Here is a 23905-nt window from a genome sequence, read left to right as displayed (position 1 = left end):
AGGACCATTCGCAACCGTCTCCATGAAGCTGGGCTACGGTCCCGCACACCGTTAGGCCGTCTTCCGCTCACACCCCAACATCGTGCAGCCCGCCTCCAGTGGTGTCGCGACAGGCGTGAATGGAGGGACGACTGGAGACGTGTCGTCTTCAGTGATGAGAGTCGCTTCTGCCTTGGCGCCAATGATGGACGTATGCGTGTTTGGCGCCGTGCAGGTGAGCGCCACAATCAGGACTGCATACGACCGAGGCACACAGGGCCAACAGCCGTCATCATGGTGTGGGGAGCGATCTGCTACACTGGCCGTACACCTCTGGTGATCGTCGAGGCGACATTGAATAGTACACGGTACATCCAAACCGTCATTGAACCCATCGTTCTACCATTCCTACACCGGCAAGGGAACTTGCTGTTCCAACAGGACAATGCACGTCCGCATGTATCCCGTGCCACCCAACGTGCTCTAGAAGGTGTAAGTCAACTGCCCTGGCCAGCAAGATCTCCGGATCTGTCCACCATAGAGCATGTTTGGGACTGGATGAAGCGTCGTCTCACGCGGTCTGCACGTCCAGCACGAACGCTGGTCCAACTTAGGCGCCAGGTGGAAATGGCATGGCAAGCCGTTCCACAGGACTACATCCAGCATCTCTACGATCGTCTCCATGGGAGAATAGCAGCCTGCATTGCTGCGAAAGGTGGATATACACTGTACTAGTGCCGACATTGTGCATGCTCTGTTGCCTGTGTCTATATGGCTGTGGTTCTGTCAGTGTGACCATGTGATGTATCTGACCCCAAGAATGTGTCAATAAAGTTTCCCCTTCCTGGGACATTGAATTCACGGTGTTCTTATTTCAATTTCCAGGAGTATATTGATTTATATTTATGCGCTTCTTAGAGAGCAGCAGGGCGTATTAAACATTAGAAAGTAATTTTGTGAGCTTTTTCTATGTGAAATATTAAACTTTAATGCAACTTTTGGAACGATAAATTGTTACACTGCAAAACAGAAATGAGGATTGTTTTTTGCATGCCTTCTACAACGGTAGTCATAAAGTTATAATTATCCCCGAAAAAAATCTAGTTGTGAACATTACATGCGGTGTTAGTCCTTCTTTACATATTCACAGTTCAAAATTACACACTTTTTGCCAGCAATGGGTGACTTGTCGAAGATGTGCTTTGTTGCCATACACTTCCTGCAGCTCAGCACGTATCGTTTACGGGACATTTCAGCTGACAAACGCCGTAAAAAGACTTCTAGCACAATCCACGACATCCAGACATTTATGCCTCTTTATCACATTTTCGGTTTAGGTTGAAAAATGCATATGGGGCCTGAAGATGACATAGTGAAATGATGAAACTGGTAGCCTTCAAAATAAAATAAAATAACATTTTAAGTTACAAGGCTGTCGGTGAATTTCATTGACATTGACAATTACTTAACCAGCCGATGTCTCCTGTCTGTTATGAACCAACCAAGATACTCACAAATTATGTTGCTCGTCAGAACTAACACTTTCCTGTCTGATCATTTATATTAAAAGAGTTTGCATTGTACAACAAGTGACCCATGTAAAAGTCGTATATACAACAAGATGCCAATGCAGGTGTTTCGCTAGACAGTAGCCGCTAAAGCGACAAGCGATCAGCGTGTGAAAGTACATTGAGCCAAGCATACGCTGGTAATAACACTGTAGTCTCCACAGAGACTGAACCGATAACTAAATGAATATACAGGGCTATTACAAATGATTGAAGCGATTTCATAAATTCACTGTAGCTCCATTCATTGACATATGGTCACGACACACTACAGATACGTAGAAAAACTCATAAAGGTTTGTTCGTCTGAAGCCGCACTTCAGGTTTCTGTCACAAGAGTGCTCGAGAGCCGGTGAGAAAAAATGGCGACAGTAGCCGAGAAAGCGTATGTCGTGCTTGAAATGCACTCACATCAGTCAGTCATAACAGTGCAACGACACTTCAGGACGAAGTTCAACAAAGATCCACCAACTACTAACTGCATTCGGCGATGGTATGCGCAGTTTAAAGCTTCTGGATGCCTCTGTAAGGGGAAATCAACGGGTCGGCCTGCAGTGAGCGAAGAAACGGTTGAACGCGTGCGGGCAAGTTTCACGCGTAGCCCGCGGAAGTCGACGAATAAAGCAAGCAGGGAGCTAAACGTACCACAGCCGACGGTTTGGAAAATCTTACGGCAAAGGCTAAAGCAGGATCCTTACCGTTTACAAAGCCCTGACACCTGATGACAAAGTCAAACGCTTTACAACAGCTCATGGAAGCGGATGCGTTCAGTGCGAAACTTGTTTTCAGTGATGAAGCAACAATTTTTTCTCAATGGTGAAGTGAACGGACACAATGTGTGCATCTGGGCTGTAGAGAATCCTCACGCATTCGTTCAGCAAATTCGCAATTCACCAAAAGTTAACGTGTTTTGTGCAATCTCACGGTTTAGAGTTTACGGCCCCTTTTTCTTCTGCGAAAAAAAACGGTACAGGACACGTGTATCTGGACATGCTGGAAAATTGGCTCATGCCACAATTGGAGACAGACAGCGCCGACTTCACCTTTCAACAGGATGGTGCTCCACCGCACTTCCATCATAATGTTCGGCATTTCTTAAACAGGCGATTGGAAAACCGATGGATCTGTCGTGGTGGAGATCATGATCAGCAATTCATGTCATAGCCTCCACGCTCTCCCGACTTAACCCCATGCGATTTCTTTCTGTGGGGTTATGTGAAAGAGTCAGTGTTTAAACCTCCTCTACTAAGAAACCTTCCAGAACTGCGAGCTTGCGTCAACGATGCTTTCGAACTCATTGATAGGGACATGCTGCGCCGAGTGTGGGAGGACCTTGATTATCGGCTTGATGTCTACCGAATCACTAAATGACCACATATTGAACGTTTGGGAATGGCTAAAAAAACTTTTTGGGTTTTTGTATGTGTGTGCAAAGCATTGTGAAAATATCTCAAATAATAAAGTTATTGTAGAGCTGTGAAATCGCTTCAATCATTTTTAATAACCCTGTAATTACATTTAAAGCAGTTCAAAGTTAAGAATCCAAAGCTCAGAGGAAGTCCCAATATTAATAAAAAGCCACCAGAGTACTACAGAAATATATACCAAATACAATTTTGCAGTTACAAGCGGGCATTGCAATTTGTAAAACCGATTACCCATGAGGGTTTACGATGACGTGCGAAAAACAATTCAAAGTTATTACGTTACTGATTTGAGAGTCAGTCGAGCAGGGCTTACGACAGGTAGCGGACGTACTAGAGATTTAGTGGTGCGATGACGATGATTCTGACCAGTGCCTCATCGTTGATGTTGAACAGCAATCAGCGCAGTATTCGATGAATAATAAGTGTTATCTTGAAAAAACCGACAATGATCTGTTGTCTGTGGGAATGAAAATTCGTTCTGGAAGTATTTTCTCTCAGGAATGCCACAGGGGCCCAGGAGTGCCACAGGCACTCAGCTGGCGGCTACACGGGTAGCGGAGGCTGTGAGGAGTAGACTGGGCGGTGTTTTAGGTTAGAAGGCCTCGGGAAAGTACGGGGTGGGCTGCAATCTCAGAGGGTGCATGGCAAATACAGGCCGTGCTTGGATCAAGGAACAGTCGGAATTGTAAATTGTTGTGCTGGGAAAGCCCCTGAGCTACAAGCACTAATAGAAAGCACAGAAGCTGATATCGTTATGGGTACAGAAAGCTGGCTAAAGCCTGAAATAAGTTCTGCAGAAATTTTTACGAAGTCTCAGACGGTGTTCGGGAAAGATAGATTAGGCAGAATTGGTGGTGGAGTGTTTGTGTCTGTCAGTAGTGGTTTCAAAAATGGTTCAAATGGCTCTGAGCACTATGGGACTTAACATCTATGGTCATCAGTCCCCTATAACTTAAAACTACTTAAACCTAACTAACCTAAGGACATCACACAACACCCAGCCATCACGAGGCAGAGAAAATACCTGACCCCGCCGAGAATAGAACCCTGGAACCCGGGCGTGGGAAGCGAGAACGCTACCGCACGACCACGAGATGCGGGCAGTAGTGGTTTATCTTTTAGTGAAGTCGAAGTAGATACTCCGTGCGAATTGGTATGGGTGGACGTTATACTTAACAGCCGAACTAAGTTAATAATTGGCTCCTTCTACCGACCCCCAGACTCCGATGATATAGTTGCGGAACAGTTCAGAGAAAATTTGAGTCTCGTAACAAATAAATACCCCACTCATACGGTAATAGTTGGTGGGGGACTTCAACCTTCCCTCGATATGTTGGCAAAAATACTTGTTCAAAACCGGTGGTAGGCAGAAAACATCTTCCGAGATTGTCCTAAATGCTTTTTCCGAAAATTATTTCGAGCAGTTAGTAACTTGTTGTAAATGGTTGCGAAAACACACTTGACCTCTTAGCCACAAACAATCCAGAGCTAATAGAGAGCATGATGACTGATACAGGGATTAGTGAACACAAGGTCGTTGTAGCTAGGCTCGATACCGTTTCTTCCAAATCCACCAGAAACAAACGCAAAATAATTTTATTTAAAAAATCGGGTAAAGTGTCACTAGAAGCTTTCCTAAGAGACCCCCATGGTACACAAAACAGGTCCGAACGCTGTTGCAGAGGCAACGGAAAAAGCATGCGAATTTCAGAAAAACGCGTAGTCCCGAAGATTGGCTAAAATTTACAGACGCGTGAAATTTGGCACGGACTTCAATGCGAGATGCCTTTAATAGGTTCCACAACGAGACATTGTCTCGAAATCTGGTAGAAAATCCGAAGAAATTCTGGTCGTATGTAAAGTACACAAGCGGCAAGACGCAGTCAATACGTTCGCTGCGCATTGCCGATGGTGCTGTTACCGACGACTGTGCCGCTGAAGCGGAGTTATTGAACGCAGTTTTCCGAAGTCCTTCACCAGGGAAGACGAATGGAATATTCCAGAATTTGAAACACGAACAGCTGCTAGCATGAGTTTCTTAGAAGTGGATACCTTAGGGGTTGCGAAGCAACTCGAATCGCTTGAAATGGGCAAGTCTTCAGATCCAGATTGTATACCGATTAGTTTCCTTTCAGATTACGCTGATACAATAGCCTCCTACTTAGGAATCATATACAACCGCTCGCTCACCGATGGATCTGTACCTACAGATTGGAAATTTGCGCAGGTCGCTCCAGTGTTTAAGAAGGGTAGTAGGAGTAATCCAACTAACTACAGGCCTATATCATTGACGTCGGTCTGCAGTAGGGGTTTGGAGCATATACTATATTCAAACATTATGAATCACCTCGAAGGGAACGATCTATTGATACGTAATCAGCATGGTTTCAGGAAACGTCGTTCTTGTGCAACTCAGCTAGCTCTTTATTCGCACGAAGTAATGGCCGCTATCGACAGGGGATCTCAAGTTGATTCCGTATTTCTAGATTTCCGGAAAGCACTTGATACCGTTCCTCACAAGCGACTTCTAGTCAAGCTGCGGGCCTATGGGGTATCGTCTCAGTTCTGCGACTGGATTCGTGATTTCCTGTCAGGAAGGTCACAGTTCGTAGTAATAGACGGCAAATCATCGAGTAAAACTGAAGCGATATCAGAGTCCTGGGGCTTCTGCTGTTCCTGCTCTATATAAATGATCTGGGTGACAATCTGAGCAGTTCTCTTAGGTTGTTCGCAGATGATGCTATAATTTACCGTCTAGTAAGGTCATCCGAAGACCAGTACCAGTTGCAAAGCGATTTAGAAAAGATTGCTGTATGGTGTGGCAGGTGGCAGTTGAAGCTAAATAACGATAAGTGTGAGGTGATCCACATGAGTTCCAAAAGAAATCCCTTGGAATTCGATTACTCGATAAATAGTACAATTCTCAAGGCTGTCAATTCAACAAGTACCTGGGTGTAAAACTTACGAACAACTTCAGTTGGAAAGACCACATAGATAATATTGTGGGGAAGGCGAGCCAAAGGTTGCGTTTCATTGGCAGGAAACTTAGAAGGTGCAACAAGTCCACTAAAGAGACGGCTTACACTACACTCGTTCGACCTCTGTTAGAATATTGCTGCGAGATGTGGGATCCTTACAAGGTGAGATTGACGGAGGACATCGAAAGGGTGCAGAAAAGGGCAGCTCGTTTTGTATTGTCGCGTAATAGGGGAGAGAGTGTGGCAGATATGATACGCGAGTTGGGATGGAAGTAATTAAAGCAAAGACGTTTTTCGTCGCGGCGAGATCTATTTACGAAATTTCAGTCATCAACTTTCTCTTCCGAATGCGAAAATATTTTGTGGAGCCCAACCTACATAGGTAGGAATGATGATCAAAAGAAAATAAGAGAAATCAGAGCTCGAACAGAAATGTTTAGGTGTTCGTTTTTCCCGCGCGCTGTACGGGAGTGGAATGGTAGGGAGATAGTATGATTGTGGTTCGTTGAACCCTGCCAAGCACTTAAATGTGAATTGCAGAGTAATCATGTAGATGTAGATGTAGGGGTTAACGGTGGACCCACTTTTGTTTTCCTCGTATGTCAAACACGTCTCTTCCGTTCTGTCCTCATTTCTATGCCGACGACCGCCAGTTGTACCAAAGTGCCAGACTACACGATATTAATGCTGCGATCATTCATACGGAAGATGATTTGTTGTCAGTGGTAACATGCTCGAAAAACCTGGGACTCAAACTGAAAGCGAAAGAGTTCGTAATTATCTTCGTATCCCATCGAAAAGTGATAGGGTCGGATTCCTGGGAATAACTGCCTCCTATTTTTTTCGACAGTATTCCAATACCTTGCCAGAAAACAGCGAAGATCTTGAGTGTAACTATGGACGACCATCTCAGCTGGACAGAGTATACTACTCTCAATATGCCGGAAGACTTTCGCTAGCCACTAAGACCTCTAAAACTTTCGGGACATATTTCTATAGGATTTGAAACGCAAACATTTGAACTGCCGTTCTACGGAACCTCCACTATTGAGATGTAATCCGATACGGTACGAGTACTGAAAACACGAGACTGTTGGAATTAACCATGAAAATACTTGTATGTTGCTTCTGCAACATTCGTCTGTATGAACGTGTCACTGCTTTGAAAGCCTGTTTAGATTGGTTGCGGTCAGACACGCTAGGCGACTACCACACACAATTTATTTCATCTGCTGCTCAGTGCGCAGGCACCACAGTACTTTGCATCAGGGATGAAATATCTGTCATTCCATCATAATCGAAACAAGTGGTCATCTTACCTAATACCTTGATATGTCCATTAACAAAAAGAAGAAGCAAAATTCCAACGATCCTTCTCTGTTATTACCGTCCACCTGCGGAACATGGTTCATATATTTTCTGCATACAATACAATGCCGCGTTGCTTTCAAGTAGAAGCTGAAGCTCTTGGTTCTGTTGCCTTCATATTTTCCCCCAAAAGTTAACGTAAATGACAAATTTTTCTAACTCAAAAACTAGTGCTCGCATCTTATCTCAGTTCTTTCTTTGTTCCTAAGTCTACGACTTTACGTCAATTTTTCCCCTTAGACTTATAGTATTTTATGTAAATATATGTAACGTAAAATATGCGGTTAGAAGTAAGAGACGGCCTGAAGGCTCTGATCCATATATGTGTGTGTGTTCCACATCTCCTCCTAAACCACTTTATTAACACGAACCAAATTTGGTAGACAGTAAAGGCAACCTACCCACTGTATTTCAGGAGATATGACGTCATAAACACTGGGATGCGAGAAAAACTGCCGCATTGTGCATGCTGTTTAAATTTATTATTTCTCTGCTGCTAACTCAATCTTTCAGACATTATCCAAACACGTCACTTAATGTACGTACAAAGTAATATCTTGGTACCACGCATAGCTCAGGGGATCTGACGTCATAAACACTGCTGTGAATGAAAAACTGCCCCATTGTTCATGACGTATAAATTTATTTCTGTTTGCTACTGTATTCCAAACACATTTTTCAGGCAACATCCACAAATGTCAGTGACAAATATATCACCGCATGACACATGACGTTGTAAACTCAGTTGCGTAAAAAAGTACCATATCACTCATGGACTTTCAATACATTTTTTCTGTGCTATTAAGAGATTTCTGTTGTCGAATCAACTTAAGGTAATCCCTGACTCGTGTGGCGGCGTTTTCTGACAGCTTTCAACTGCGAAGCCCAAACGCCTGTAGATGATAACGGTTCCCGTCGTTAGAGCTATGAAGAGGCGTTGCCTCAGAGCCGTTTACAAAGTCGCGCAAATGACACGGGAAGCAGCTGCGTTCAGGGTCCGCTACATTACACTACAAACACAGATCAGTCTTTGTTTTCCTTTCCAATAGAAAATGGGCAAAATAAATACACGAGAAATGCTGGGTTTCTCAGCTAGCAAATGTGTGTAGAGGAAGGTGCACTAAACTGGACCCATGTGTCTATTCTCTCTGCATTCACCTGAACTCTAGAGGGACCAAGTGTAATTGTAGTTCAGACTTTTAACACTCTGTAGCGGAGTGCATAAATCGCTCTCCTCGGTTGTTATAAATTCGCCATTATGTAATTGGCCATGGAAAAAGTTTTTACCTTGTTCTACATTTCTCGTTATTTCTCCTAGATATTAGCAGCTAAGTCTTTCATCTTATATGTGTTCTTGGGCAGGAAGGTTTAAGCTTAATGCTTATTATGAAACCGTTTCAGTTAAATGTTTGGTCAAAACTTTAGTGGGTTAGCAAAATGCAGAGTGTAGTCGCATAAACTGGACCCTCTTCAGTTGCTTGAATAGAAGCTCTATTTTTTTCTACCTGAATTAGTACACACTCTTGTCCTCTTGCACATTCAGAGAGGATAATGGGGAAGGTTGATCAAAGAGAGCGGAGTTTGTCTAAAATGACTAAGGCTGGTGACGAAATTCAGAAAGAAGATGAGATGGAAGGAAGTCAATAAACAGTGTAATGTTCTAAAAGCTACACTTATGAGGTCGCTCAAAACGAGGAACAGGAGCAAAGGGGAGTACAGGAAGGTCTCCAGTTTTGGGTAAAGATCTCGAAGGAGGACTGGTTTAATATTATATCGCTATAGAAGTTTCTTTCTTTGGGCTTATTCCTAACGACTTGTGAAAAATGGCCGTACAATTGGTAGAAAGAAATAATGGTAGACACCCTTCAAAAGAAGAATTTTCTGGACAAAGTGAATTAGTCTTTTTGCTAAGTACCAAGAAACCAAACTCAAAAATCATGCCTACAGGAATATCCAATAGGAGGTGTCTTGGTTTCAGCAAATAAAGACAAATTCTATAACCACCTGGAAGATTTGATACAGGTATTATACCTCCGATGAAACTAGTTTATGTTTTCTTATTCTGTTTAGCGTCATTTTGACTATCTTCACAAAGGGTACGATTCTGGAAACTACTTTTCAAACACGCTAAACGTTAAGTTTTTGACCATAATTTATTTTCGTAACAACCCCTTTAATTATATTGTCACAGGGTACGATGTATGGTGCATAACATATAAAGTAAATATTACACGGTTTTAAAAATCAAAAAGAAAATGGGAGTCCCGTATTGGACGCTTTCTTCTGTTGCTTATAGTATCGTACCCGCTTAGCAGCTATTCGTCAAAGTAATTTGAGAACATCGACGGGTTTCGCAACTACAAAACAGATGCAGCGCGGTAAGTGGTGAGACCAATTAGAAGGCAGCATATTTAGCAGAAAACATTAAGCAGAAAGAATTCAGTAGAAAGCGCCTGAACGTATGTAGAATACGCAATAATTTATATTTCTCCACCGGTGCGTGTGTAGTCTAGTGAAGAACAAGTGAGCCTCACTGATGGACAGTACCAGAGGCGAAAGGAACAATAGAGGCAGCGCCTGACCTCGCAAGGTACCATTAGGATATAACTATTATTTGATGGCTTAGGAAGTTTCTCTTCAACCTCCCCATTCTTTTAATCAAATTGTGCCAAAAATATCTCCCCACCCACCCTTAAAAGTTAAACTCTGTGCCTTTTCGTTACTTAGTCGGCCAATCCATGAATACATCCCTTTTGTCTGTAGCAACATGACAACGTAAACTTTCTATCATCTCTGTCCCACGATTAAACGGTCACTTTGTCGAAACCCCAGTGCGCCACATAAGTTTGAAATGTGGCTCAAAGTTGCCTGCAACCGGCCACTGTAATGGTGCATGGCATATTAATGATGTCACATTGGCACCAAACTTCGCCACAATTATGCCCGACGCCACTGTGGTCGGTGGACGTGTCACACTAAGGGAAAGACGTCACACACCCTCTTACCTACGTTTCACACCTTTTGACGCATCTGCGATGGAGTTCAGAACTCCGACACCCAGCGTTGAAATCACGCGGTTTTAGTATGGATGGCCGAGACAAACAATTCAGACACACTGACGATCAAAAACGACACGAAAAGGCCTCAGGGGGTGCGTTAAAGGGCGTTAGTGAAACCACCCTGAGCTTGGGGCGTTTAGATGCTTTCTGCTGAATACTGCCTTCTAATTGTTCTCACCACTTATTGTGCTGCATATATTTCATAGTTTCGGCACCTGCCTCTGTTCTCAAATGGCGTACACGAGTAGTTGGTAAGAGGGTACGATACAATAAGCTACAGAAGAAAGCGTCCAACACCGGACTCCCATTTCGTTTTTGATTTTTAAAACCATGCAATATTTACTTTATAGTGTTATGCAACATACATTGTACCCTGTGGAAATATAATTAAACGTTACCACGAAAATAAAGTTTGTTCACATACTTTACATTTAATAAGTTTGAAAAATAGTTCCCAGAATCGGACCTCTTGTGAAAACAATCAAAATAACGCTAAATAGAATGAGAATAAACAATTAAATCAGAGAAAACATAATCTAGTTTCAGAATAGGCATAATACGAGGGCTGTTCGGAAGATAAGGTCCGATCGGATGCGAAATGGAACCCACATTAAAAATGCGATGAAGCTTTTGCACAGATTTTTTGAACAGTGACTATAGTACTCCCTCTGATCGCGTCGTGTCACTCTTTTCAGTTCTGACCGCACAGTCAACTGGTAAAGATGTCTAGAACAATAGTCTCCCACCAAGCGTGAAGGCTTGGTCAGAGATTTTGCCTAATGCTATGCACCCCACATAAGTAACAGTCATGCGTTTTCCCTTTTCATCACAATTCTCGGCCGCTCTCTGCAAGAACAATGAAGACGCTCCTGCAGCGTTTTCGATGAGAAGTGTTTGATTACCCACAATACAGTCCGTCATTGGCTCCCCCTGGGTTTCACATCCGCTCACATGAACTGCTGGCTATAAAGATACCATATAGGCACAGACAACGTACTGTAGGCCAGCGTAGAGAATTAACGGAAAGAACAGGCGGCTGCCTTCTACGACGAGGATAATGGGAAGTTGGTACAACGCTACGACAGTTGTCTAAGCCGGAGAGGTGACTAAGCAGAGAAATAGCAGGAAGCTGTAGCTAACTGTTGCAAATGAAATATTTTGGATTTTCACACTGAGTTACATTTTGTGGCAGATCGGACTTTATTTTCTGAACAGCACTCGTACCTGTATCCGAGTGTGATGTAGCAAGACGTCACGCATTTGCACCATCAGAGAGGATGGTCGTATACAACTTCGGGCGAAATTTTAAACTTGTACGTCACAATGTGTGACAATTACGGAGTTTCGAAAAAGTGGTCTTTTAATTTAGTTTTGAACTGTAGTTTTTATCCAGAAGGCATAATTTATGTTTGTAGAAAGATAATTGGACTTTTAGATAAGTGAACCTGTATTGTAAAGATACTTATATTTTTGATACGATCATTTCGTTATAACGCAATGATTACCGGTTTAGGTCTACAACGGCCAGCATCAGATGATGTGGATGATACCTACGGGTGATATTTGGTGGACAACGTTGAACGTTTGTTCACCAAAAGTCGCCCATAGGTATCGTACACCTAATCTGAACGCCGGCCGGGGTGGCCGAGCGTTTCTAGGCGCTACAGTCCGGAACCGCGCGGCCGCTACGGTAGCAGGTTCGAATCCTGCCTCGGGCATGGATGTGTGTGATGTCCTTAGGTTAGTTAGGTTTAAGTAGTTCTAGGGGACTGATGACCTCAGATGTTAAGTCCCATTGTGCTCATAGCCCTTTGAACCATTTTGAACCTGATCTGAAGATGGCCACTGTAGACCGAAACCAGTTATGATTTTATAATAAAGAACTACACTACTGGCCATTAAAATTGCCACGCCAAGAAGAAATGGAGATGATAAACAGGTATTCAATGGACAAATATATTATACTAGAATCGACATGTGATTACATTTTCACGCCATTTGGGTGCATTGATCCTGAGATATCAGTACCCAGAACAACCACCTCTTGCCGTAATAACGGCCTTGATACGCCTGGACATCGAGTCAAACAGAGCATGCATGGCGTGTAAAGGTACAACTGCCCATGCAGCTTCAATGCGATACCACCGTTCATCTAGAGTAGTGACTGGTGTATTGTGACGAGCCAGCTGTTCGGCCACCATTGACCAGATGTTTTCAATTGGTGAGAGATCTGGAGAATGTGCTGGCCAGGACAGCAGTCGAACATCTTCTGTATCCAGAAAGGCCCGTACAGGATCTCCAACATGTGGTCGTGCATTATCCTGCTGAAATTGTAGGATTTCGCAGGGATCGAATGAAGGGTAGAGCCACAGGTCGTAAAACATCTGAAATGTAACGTCCACTGTTCAGAGTGCCGTCAATGCGAACAAAAGGTGACCGAGACGTGTAACCAATGGCACCCCATATCATAACGCCGGGTGATATGCCAATGACAAATACACGCTTCCAATGTGCGTTCACCGCGATGTCGCCAAACACGGACGCGACCATCATGATGCTGAAAACAGAGCCTGGATTGATCCTAAAAAATGACGTTTTGCCATTTGCCAGATGCGTGTCATCTCGACTGCTGGTCATACGAGGCCGTTGGGATCCAGCTCGGCGTTCCGTATTACACTCCTGAACCCACCGATTCCATATTCTGCTAACAGTCATTGGATCTCGACCAACGCGAGCAGCAACGTCGCGATAGTATAAACAGCAATCGCGATAGGCTACAAAGTGATGGTACGGATTTCTCCTCCTTACACGAGGAATCACAACAACGTTTCACCAGGCAAAGCCGGTCAACTGCTGTTCGTGTATGAGAAATCGGTTGGAAACTTTTCTCATGGCAGCACGTTGTAGGTGTCGCCACCGGCGCCAATCTTGTGTGAATGCTTTGAAGAGCTAATCATTTGCATATAACAGATCCTCTTCCTGTCGGTTAAATTTCGGTTCTGTATCACGTCATCTTCGTGGTGTAGCAATTTTAATGGCCAGTGGTATATATATCAACGTCTTCTTAAAGGGAACGTCGAGCCTCCGAAAAACGTCTATGGCCTAGCGGTATCGCAACCACTTGCTACGAGCACTTGTTTACAGATAGTCTCGCGCTCGCTTCGCGGCGCGTGCCGGCTACGCGCCAGGGCGATGTCTGACTAGGCGGCGCGCGCCCACCTGGGTCCCACTGTGCTCATCTGGCGCAGCTGCCGCCGCCGTCGACAAATTGCCTGCGGCTCTGCTGCCTGCTGCGTGGAGTGCCGCCCATTTGAATGTGTCCCTAACGCGATTACTTCGCAATTCCAGAATAGCTGGCGCGCTCCGTTCGTTTCAGCATTCCTCGGAAGGGGATCTACTTTGCAACTGACAGTTAGATCTATAAACGGTTATTATTGGGACTTCCGCGTCAAAAGGAAAGGTTCTGGAAGCTTCAAGATGTTAGGGGAGACGTTTTACACTCTGCTGAATGTTTATGAAATCTAAGATGTGCCAGTTCCTCTATTGTACTGAATGACTGCACTTTTCTTAAGTACAAGAGTTTCGGCCATTAGCTCTTGAACGTATCGTACTAGTTTAAAAATTTCCTTCTGTTCTAATGAGCCGGCTTTTTAGCAGCCTAACATAAAAAAAAATGGCTTATCGTAAATGTTCACCGCGCGGGATTAGAAGAGCGGTGTAAGGCACTGCAGTCATGGGCTGTGCGGCTGGTCCCGGCGGAGGTTCGAGTCCTCCCTCGGTGTGTGTTTGTCCTTAGGATAATTTAGGTTAAGTAATATGTAAGCTTAGGGACTGATAACCTTAGCAGTTAAGTCCCATAGGATTTCACACTCATTTGAACAGTAAATGTTCCAGGACAAAAGCTACACTGGAGCCGTAAAATTACGCATTTTACTGTTCTTACTGTCTACGATAATCAATGATAATTAATGCATACCAACATATGGCTTAACTGTAGTATTTCTGTACATCAATATTTTGTTGGATACTAGGACACCAGTCGTTTTAATTCATATGTGGCAAGAACAACACCATCAGCTATGTATTTGCTTTATTTAATTACTAACGGTTTCGGTGAAACAAACCGCAATTTTCAGGCCTCTAGATAGACACATACAGCAAACATATTTGTTAACTGAATTTTTTTGAACTAACCGAACTTATATGTGTGCTTTTGATTATGATAGCGCTGACACTGTAAAAGGCAGCAGGGACAGATAGCCGTCCAGTGCAGCATACATTTTACAGCTACTAAAAACCAGGTAGCCTACGTAACGAGCGCACAGTTCAGTAGGGGAGTACATAAATATTGACTGGGCTACGAACCTACTTGGCCAAAATAACTTGATAAGGAGTGACTGACGTGCGAACAACAGGGACATTTATGCATTGAGAATTAAAAATACCGCATTGAGAATGGTTAGCCACTAGCCGAAATTTGGATTTGCATAATAAAATCTAAAAAGGACGACTGGTCGCTGCACTCTGTAATTTATAATTCACATACAGTTGCTGAGTGCTTCCAGTTTCCGAATGGAAGGTAACCTGATGTTGATAAGGAGAACTGAATTCATTTTGTGTGACATATATAAACAGATAAAATGTTTTGCTTCATAATACGTCATCATTGTTGGTTCAAATATAAACTTATAATCCAATACGTACAGCGAAGTTAGTTAAAACTGAGTGACACGGCGAAAATCTGTCTTTATAGGACATAAATAATATTTCTGATGGAATATCTATTACGCATGGCTACCTCTGATGCTGCACTGACTTCATCCAGATACGGAAAACTGCAAACAAGATAAGGACTCCTATTTGCAGAGTGACGTCTAACAGTGATAAACTAATAGTAACAGGGTAAAACATATGCTTGCGCTCTGCTATGCAGTGAAAACGTATGTATCCAAAGAGTGTGCTGTGGCGTGTATGAAATGTGTTTAAATGTAACACCAGAAGAAAAATGACAAAAGATGAGGCACTTTAATGGAATGGGGGGTTAAAAGAACATAGAGTAAAAATAGTAAAACTGAAATACTGCTAGCAAGCTACCCGTGTCGGGTATCTACAGAGTGTGACGGGTACAGGTAGATAAATTGTGATAATTGCTACCTTAATATGTACCCACATCAGTGCTTTAGTCAGTTTTTCTGTGTATCTAATAGTCTTCTTGCAAACACATCACATTGTATTGTATGGAAATGGAGAACTAGAAGCGACGGAGAGGATTCGTTCCCGACATAGCACTGAGTGGTTCACAATCCCACAACAGGCTACAGCAGTCAACTCACCCCACCGCCGGCCCACACCGAACACAGGGCTATTGTGCGGTTCGCCCCCCCCCCCCCCCCCCTCCCCAGTGCAACCTCCAGGGAACCTCCCGGGAAAATCTCACACCAGACTGGTGTAGCCCCAAATGTTTGCGTGGTAGTGTAATTATGGTATACGTGTACGTGTAGAAAGTGATTGCGCAGCCGACTTAGTGTGACTGAGGCGGAATAAAGGGAACCAGTATGCATTCGCCGAGGGAGATGGAAAACCTCCTTAAGAACCATTCACAGAATGGCCGGTACACCGGAGCTCCATACTTGGCCGCTGGGTGGATTCGTGTCGGGGACCGGCTTGCCTTCCCGCTCTGAAAGCTGTGCGTTAGACCGCACGGCTAACCGGGCAGGCAAGCACATCAAATAATTTGCTGCATGATGAGTTCTGTGTGGTCGTAATTGCACCACTGAGTGGAGCATCCCTGTCAATTTAGACTAACCGTTTTGCTTCCACACTTCAGCATCCGATCTGCACCTGAGGGAAAAGAAGCAATAATGGCTTACTCTTGTCACATGTACTTGGGTACCAACCAACCTAAAACATACGTGTCCTAATACCTAAATTATTAGTTTGCAAATGATGTAAATACTAATTTTATGTTGTTCAGTACACTGTACTCAGTAACCAACACAAATATCTGCACTTACACCCATTACACCCTGTAGATGTAATAGCTGCTAAAAAGCAAATAACCTAACTAGTAGTTGTATTATTCAGTAAGAGGAGTGCATACACGTTGATGAGAAGCTTTGCACAGGATTATTTAATAGGGTCTAAAAACCTACAAGGTTAAGATTACCTTATTAGGAGAACTGCATTCATTTCTTGTCAGAATATGAAACAGAAAATATGCTGTGGTGTATAATTTGTCATTTGAATTGGATGTTATATAAACGTATAATCCAATATCTACAGTGAAGTTACTTAAAAATCAGTGACATTATAAAAAAATATCTCTGTAGAATACAAATAACATTTCTGATGCGTCTGTCACAAGTGGACATCTACAATGCTCCGCAGACTTCACATAGCTAAGGAAAAGTGCAAACTAGGTAGACTCCTATATGCAGAGTGTGATGTAACAGCCAGATAGTAATAGTAACAAGACAACAGAAACAAATGAATGTCTGCCCTCGGATGTACGATGCAAACGCATATACCAAAAGAGTGTGGTGTAGCATTTGTGACATGGTGTTTACCAGAAGACTAATAACAGATGCGACACTTGCGTGGGATGACTCTTTAAAGGCATATAGAGTCAAAGTAGTAAAACTGAAGTGCTGTGAGCAACCTATCCTTGGGGGCATATTCAGGATACAGATACAGATATTGTGATCATTGGTATCTTAATATATATCCACGGCAGTGTAATTTTCCTCTGCATCTAACTCTCTTCCTGCAAACACATTACATAATTCAAATAACTTACGAGTTTGCTGCCGGGTGACGTCGTCGGACACCGCCGATATTTCGACAGGAGCACGCCCTGCCATTCTCAAGGCACAAATGTAAGGATGAAAAAATGTGCAAGCAAATTTAATACCTCGGTTCATAGAGGAGAAACAAGAAGATACCACACACAGAACAAGTGTCAACACAACCAAAGATAACCAACATCAGAAATATCGATGGTTACTAATAATCAACAGGTGAGGTAGCACTAATTTTGTCCCTCTGTTTTTTAGGAGAGAGAGAGCCGGATTCCAAGCAGCATTTAAACAAAATCCACCATCTCTGTTAATAAGGTTGCTTGATAGTCTGATTTCAACAGCTTCCTTAATAACACTATCCCAATAGTTTGATGTGCAGGCCACTATCTCCGTGTTGTTGTATTCCATAGGATGACCGGTGTCAAGGCAATGTTCTGCAATAGCGGATTTGCTCGGCTGTTGTAAGCGTGTGTGACGCTTATGTTCAATACACCAGTCTTCCACAGTCCTGATTGTCTGACCAATACATGACATGCCACAACTGCAAGGAATACGATAGAACTCAGCCTTACGCATACCAAGATCATCTTTTACGGACGCCAACAGGGCCTTAATCTTGGAAGGTGGTCGAAAACCACATTTCACATCATATTTCCGTGAAATACGGCCAATCCAGTTGGAAATGCTTCCTGCGTAAGGGCAAAAAGGCCGTAGACGTAGGTACCACTTCGTTGCTATCGTCACTCACCTGTTGCACAGAAGGCTGATGGCGCAACGCACGTTTGATCTGTCTCTCACCATAACCATTCTCACGAAAGGTGACTTCGAGATGTGATAGCTCAGCTGCCAAACTTTCAGGGTCTGAGATAACGTGAGCCCTGTGAACCAAGGTGCGAAGTACTCCTTCACGCTGAGCTGGATAGTGACAACTATCAGATCGGAGGTACAAGTCAGTGTGGGTGGGCTTCCTATACACAGAATGTCCCAACGTACCATCAGTCTTCCTTTTGACCAACACATCAAGGAAGGGAAGGCATCCATTCTTTTCCACCTCCATAGTGAACTGAATATTCGGGTGGATTGAATTCAGATGTTCCAAAAACCGGTTTAAATTCTCACTACCATGAGGCCACACAACAAAAGCATCATCCACATATCTGAAAAAACAAGCAGGTTTCAAAGGTCGCTGACTCCAATGCACGTTCCTCAAAGTCCTCCATAAACAAATTGGCCACAATAGGTGACAACGGGCTTCCCATTGCAACTCCATCAGTCTGTTCGTAGTACTGACCATTGAATAAAAAGTAAGAGGAAGTGAGCACATGTCGAAACAAATTTGTTAATTTGACACCAAACTGAACCTGAATTAGCTGCAACGAATCAGAGAGAGGAACGCGAGTGAAAAGAGAAACCACATCAAAACTGACTAAAATATCAGAGTCATTCAAACGCAATCCCTGCAATCGACGTAAGAAATCTGCAGAGTTCTTAATGTGGTGTTCACACCTACCTGCAAGTGTGCTCAACAAACTAGCAAGATGTTTAGCTAGACGATATGTTGGAGCACCACTATTAGAAACAATAGGCCTTAACGGGACAGTCTCTTTATGGACCTTAGGGAGGCCATATAGTCTAGGTGGTACACCACAGTAAGAACTAAGGCTCTTGATAGTCTCCTGTGACAAAGAACTTTTCTTCAGGAGGCTATTTGTCTTTCTCTCAACACTCTTAGTGGGGCCAGCACCGATTTTGCGATACGCCGAATCAGAAAGTAGACACCGCATCTTTTGAATGTAATCGTGCTTGTTCAACAAAACGGTGGCGTTACCCTTGTCCGCAGGTAAAATAACAATATCAGGATCCATTCTAAGTGAACGTAAAGCAGCCGAATCAGCTGCTGTAATGTTACACTTGGGTGGACGGGCCCCAGTCAACACACGATACATTTCCTCCCCGTAGAGGTAAACAATGTGAGACCTTAACTTTTCCCGGCGAATAGAATGTTCAAATAACTTACGGGTTTGCTGCCGGAGGTTTGCCTGCGAAGGTTGGGTAAACTTCGTAGCAGTAGAGTAAGGTTGGAATGTGCATTATCGTTTTTATTGAAGTGTCGAAATGATAGTGTGGTTCTAACGTTTGCTAAGGTTGTGCATCATATTAATTCTCCTGCCGCCAATCGCATCAAGCAACGTGCTGGGACGTTTCACACTGTCTTCAGTCATTAGTGGAAATATCTGTACTGACACCTCTAACGTACTGTATATTTAAAATGTAATACCTTAAGCAAGGTTATCTGTGAATTCCAAATACGTACATATGGGATGTGGATCAGGGCTCTTGTACACATGGCCTGTCAGAACAGTGGGATGCATTTAAAACATGGTAACATAACGTATGTGCGTTTCACCATGTATTATTCGATTTCGACTATGCAGCAATACACATGTCCTCTACTGAGTGCATTAGGGTATACCGAAACCAGTTGCAGCTGAATAAAACAAAACAAAAAGAAGTCGCACATCTGACGGTGTTATTGTTGCTATACATAAATGAAAACAGCTACTGCCCCATTATCTATTGAGAGATGTATTTACGGAAAAAGGATGGTCAAGATTCGCCGCTCCGAGCGTGAGAAATATCGACGGAGCAATCCACCACGATATTATAAGAATAAACTACTCTCTCTACTTCACGTAGCAATTACTAATGAAAAAGAAATTCACACCTGTAATTAACTGAAAATACTTCATCACACTAGCGCTGATAACCTCTCAATACGTAAAAGAAAGTAATGGACTGCTCAACGCAAATATACCCCTATATTCTTCTAGAGAAAAACACAATAGCTTCGCCACATAATAACTGATTTCTCTCTATCGTTAAATGAGAAGCGATGAGTATTAAATTTATTCTGGGAGATAAAGTTCAATTATCTAGGTCTGGCGCAAACAAAACCATCGTCAGTCAGAAGCGAACTCAAAACAACCATCTTTGTGTACACAGTTTGAATACATCTTCTTTTGGCACCGCAATAGCTTCTCTAGACTGCGTGCTGTCAGCCTCATTGTGCATGTACTTCGCCTCTACCGCTTACTCACACATCCTCCATCCAGATACTTCAAATGGTTCAAATGGCTCTGAGCACTACGCGACTTAACTTCTGAGGTCATCAGTCGCCTAGAACTTAGAACTAATTAAACCTAACTAACCTAAGGACATCACACACATACATGCCCGAGGCAGGATACGAACCTGCGACAGTAGCGGTCGCTCGGCTCCAGACTGCAGCGCCTAGAACCGCACGGCCACTCCGGCCGGCCATCCAGATACTGCCTTCCCTGAAGAGCACATCTGTATGGGTTGGAGGGGAGTGGAGAGGACTCGGAAGTTGTTAACAATTAATAATTAACTGAACTCCGTGATCAGGCCCTGAAGACAACGCGAACTCAACCGGCCGTCGTGTCACCCTCTGCCATATGGTGTCGTGCGGATGCAGCATGAGGAGAATGGCAGAATGGCGTCAGCACACCGTTCTCCCTGCCGATGTCGATTTTCGCTAAAGCAGCTCTTCAGTTGGCATCACAGGCCTTTCTAGTCCTCCCACCGAGGAAATATCTCTAGCAGTACCAGCCTGGAACTGGGCACCCCGAATGAGAGTCAGACGCACTGATTACCCGACTTTTGAGGCCAACCTACACAACCACAATTTTCCAAAAACAATTATGAAAGATTTTTCCCCACTCGTAGCCCTTATCCCATCACTCAGCAAACGTTTCTAATACGTTTCGATGAGAATAAAAACAAAAATTTAATCGGACTGTTAGAGCTGAAGCACAATTAATTTTACTATTGTATTGATTCCTAACACTGCAAATTTGGCTTGTATTTTGGTGCCAAAAGTCATGGGATAGCTATATGCACAAATGCAGATGGCGATAGTATGGCGTACACGAAGTATACGCAGTCATGTGAAAAGCTTTCGGACATGATTGTGGCCGCACGACGGGAATTAATTAACTTTGACCGCGGAATGGTGGTTCGAACTACAAGCACGGAACATTCCATTTCGAAAATCGTTAGAGAATTCAGTATTGCGAGATCCACAGTTTCAAGAGTGTGCGACAATACCAAATTTTAGGCATTACCTCTCACGACGACAACGCAATGGGCGATAGCCTTCCCTTAACGACCGAGAAGAACGGCCATTGCGTAGAGTTGACAGTGCTACCAGACAAGCAACACTGCCTGAAATAACGGGAGGAATCAGTGTGCGACGTATGGTGAACGTATCCGTTAGGACAGTGCTGCAAAATTTGCCGTTAATGGTCTATGACAGCAGACGAGTTGCGCGACTGTTTTTGCTAACAACACGAAATTGCCTGCAGTGCTTCTTCTAGGCTCTTGGCCGTATCGGTAGGAACCTAGGCGATTGCAAAACCGTGGCCTGACCAGGTGACTACCGATTCGAGTTGGTAAGAGCTGATAGTAAGGCTCGAGTGTCGCGCAGACACCATGAAGCCGTGGACGCAAGTTGTCGACAAGGCACTGTGCAAGCTGGTGGTGGCTCCATAATGATGTGGGCAGTGTTTACATGAAATGGACTGAACCGATCACTGACTGGAAATGGTTCTGTTCGGCTACTCGGAGACAATTTACAGCCATTCATGGAACTTTATAGACGATCATGTTCCATGTCATGGAAAACGAGGTCCGACACAATGTTGGGAGTTATCCCATGACTTCTTTCACTTAGGTGTAAGTTATTTTTATTTTAGGTTATTGATTATTATCATCAATGGAAAAGAAACGAGTCGGCCGCTGTAAAATGAAAACCGCTGGGGTATCGTAAACTCGTCGAGGCTCATTCTTCCGTAGGCAGTGGCATTACGATCCCTTCAGCGACTTTCATTTTGTAGCCTTCGACTCATTTCTTTTTGAATGACCCTAATACACAATGTTTTCATTCTCGCTTATTCATCAGTGTTTGGTTTTATCTCTCAGGTTTTCTAGGCGTGATTGATTAATAGAGAGCTCTTTGTTTCTGTTTTCTGCACAATATTTTGACGACCGACAGAAGCGTCTTCTTCAGGTGTTGCTAGTTTGGCTTTTATGTGTACTCGCTGCTTTGACTCCAACCAGACTGTGAACTGTTGTAGGTCTCACGCCGCTGTTTATAGCCGAGTTCGATTTCTGACGCCCGCTACGCTCATTGATGCAGTTCTTTTCACAGCTCTCACTAATATTCTCTCAGCGTTTTCCAACTCTTGCGGATGTGACGGCCGGCGAGATTGTAATAACTCCAAGCCTAATGTAAATTGTACCGGCCGTACTTGTTTATTGGGTTTTCTGACTTTTTTATTTCAAAATGGTTAAAATGGCTTTGAGCACTATAGGACTTAAGATCTGAGGTCATCAGTCCCTAGAACTTAGAACTACTTAAACCTAACTAACCTAAGGACATCACACACATCCATGCCCGAGGCAGGATTCGAACCTGCGACCGTAGCGGTCTCGCAGTTCCAATCTGCAGTACCTAGAACCACTCGGCCACATCGGCCGGCATTTTTACTTCGATTGACTCCTTAATTATGCTACCCCAGAAACTTGGCGTTAGCACATTTGATGACGAAAGGTAATATTTTACTGTTTTCATCCAGCTATATTTATATTCCGATGTTAGAGAGTGTCAGTTTCAGATCGTATCGATAGCATATCAACCTAACAACAATAAATTCAGCTATATGCCGCTAATATTGACATGTACATCTACTTTCCTGTAACACTGTAGGAAGATATGGTTATGTTAAATCCGGATAGTACTCTGTTTTTACCGTTTATTTTGAGTGCTTCGGTGTCGTAGTGAATAAACCCTAGGAAGGTTCATTTTTAAAACTGTGTTCCTTAGTAGAGGGATTAAGATCTGGATGTTCCCTAAATTTATTTTCCACTTCTTAGTATTTCTGTAATCTTCAGTTCCTTCTAGTACATAGTATCGTATAGTTACGCTAAGTCTCCTTGTACTATCTGCGTAGTACGAGTATTATTTAAGATGGATGCACGAAAGCATAAACGACTTTGATGAGAAAAAATGCTGTGATTTTCCTTCGGATGCGTAAAAATTTTATTTCAGTTACATATTTAGCCCAATAAAGGTAATCAGGAAAGCGAAATGTAGATTATTTCTCTCTTTATTCATTTCTCTATATATTGACACTAATAATAAGTAATTTTCGAGCGATAGGTGGAGTAACAGACACTAAGGGAACTACAGTATCTGAGTCGGACGCGTTTCAAGCGTCGTGCTCAAGGAGCTGCCACACGAGTACAGAAAATGCGGGTACTTCGTCAGACGGCAGTGCACAGCTACTGGCGCTATCGGCTTAGAGTGCAAGGAAAGCTGTGTGTGAATGCTGTCGGCTCGTTCCGCTCCACTGACTACTGTCACTGAGGCAAGCTGAATATTAGAGGTCAGATTTACTGACCCGTCTATTCAGAGATAATTCCGGATCGGTTTCCGACAATTGCGGCGGTAGCACTGATTGTGCTCATTCTGAACAATAGCTTACGGAGGTTACTATTCAGTGGGTGTACGGTGGAACAATATCATTGAAAGTAGTGTCGGTACGAATCGCAGCGTCATTCATATTAGTACCATAACGTCCTTTTCGCACGTGTGAATTGCCTTTAAGCATGTTTGCCCTTAATACAAACGAGGAATCTTAAGGATGT

Source organism: Schistocerca gregaria, chromosome 7 (genome assembly GCF_023897955.1).
Source record: "Schistocerca gregaria isolate iqSchGreg1 chromosome 7, iqSchGreg1.2, whole genome shotgun sequence".
In the NCBI taxonomy this organism is placed as follows: domain Eukaryota; kingdom Metazoa; phylum Arthropoda; class Insecta; order Orthoptera; family Acrididae; genus Schistocerca; species Schistocerca gregaria.
Note: the sequence above shows the minus strand (reverse complement) of the source record.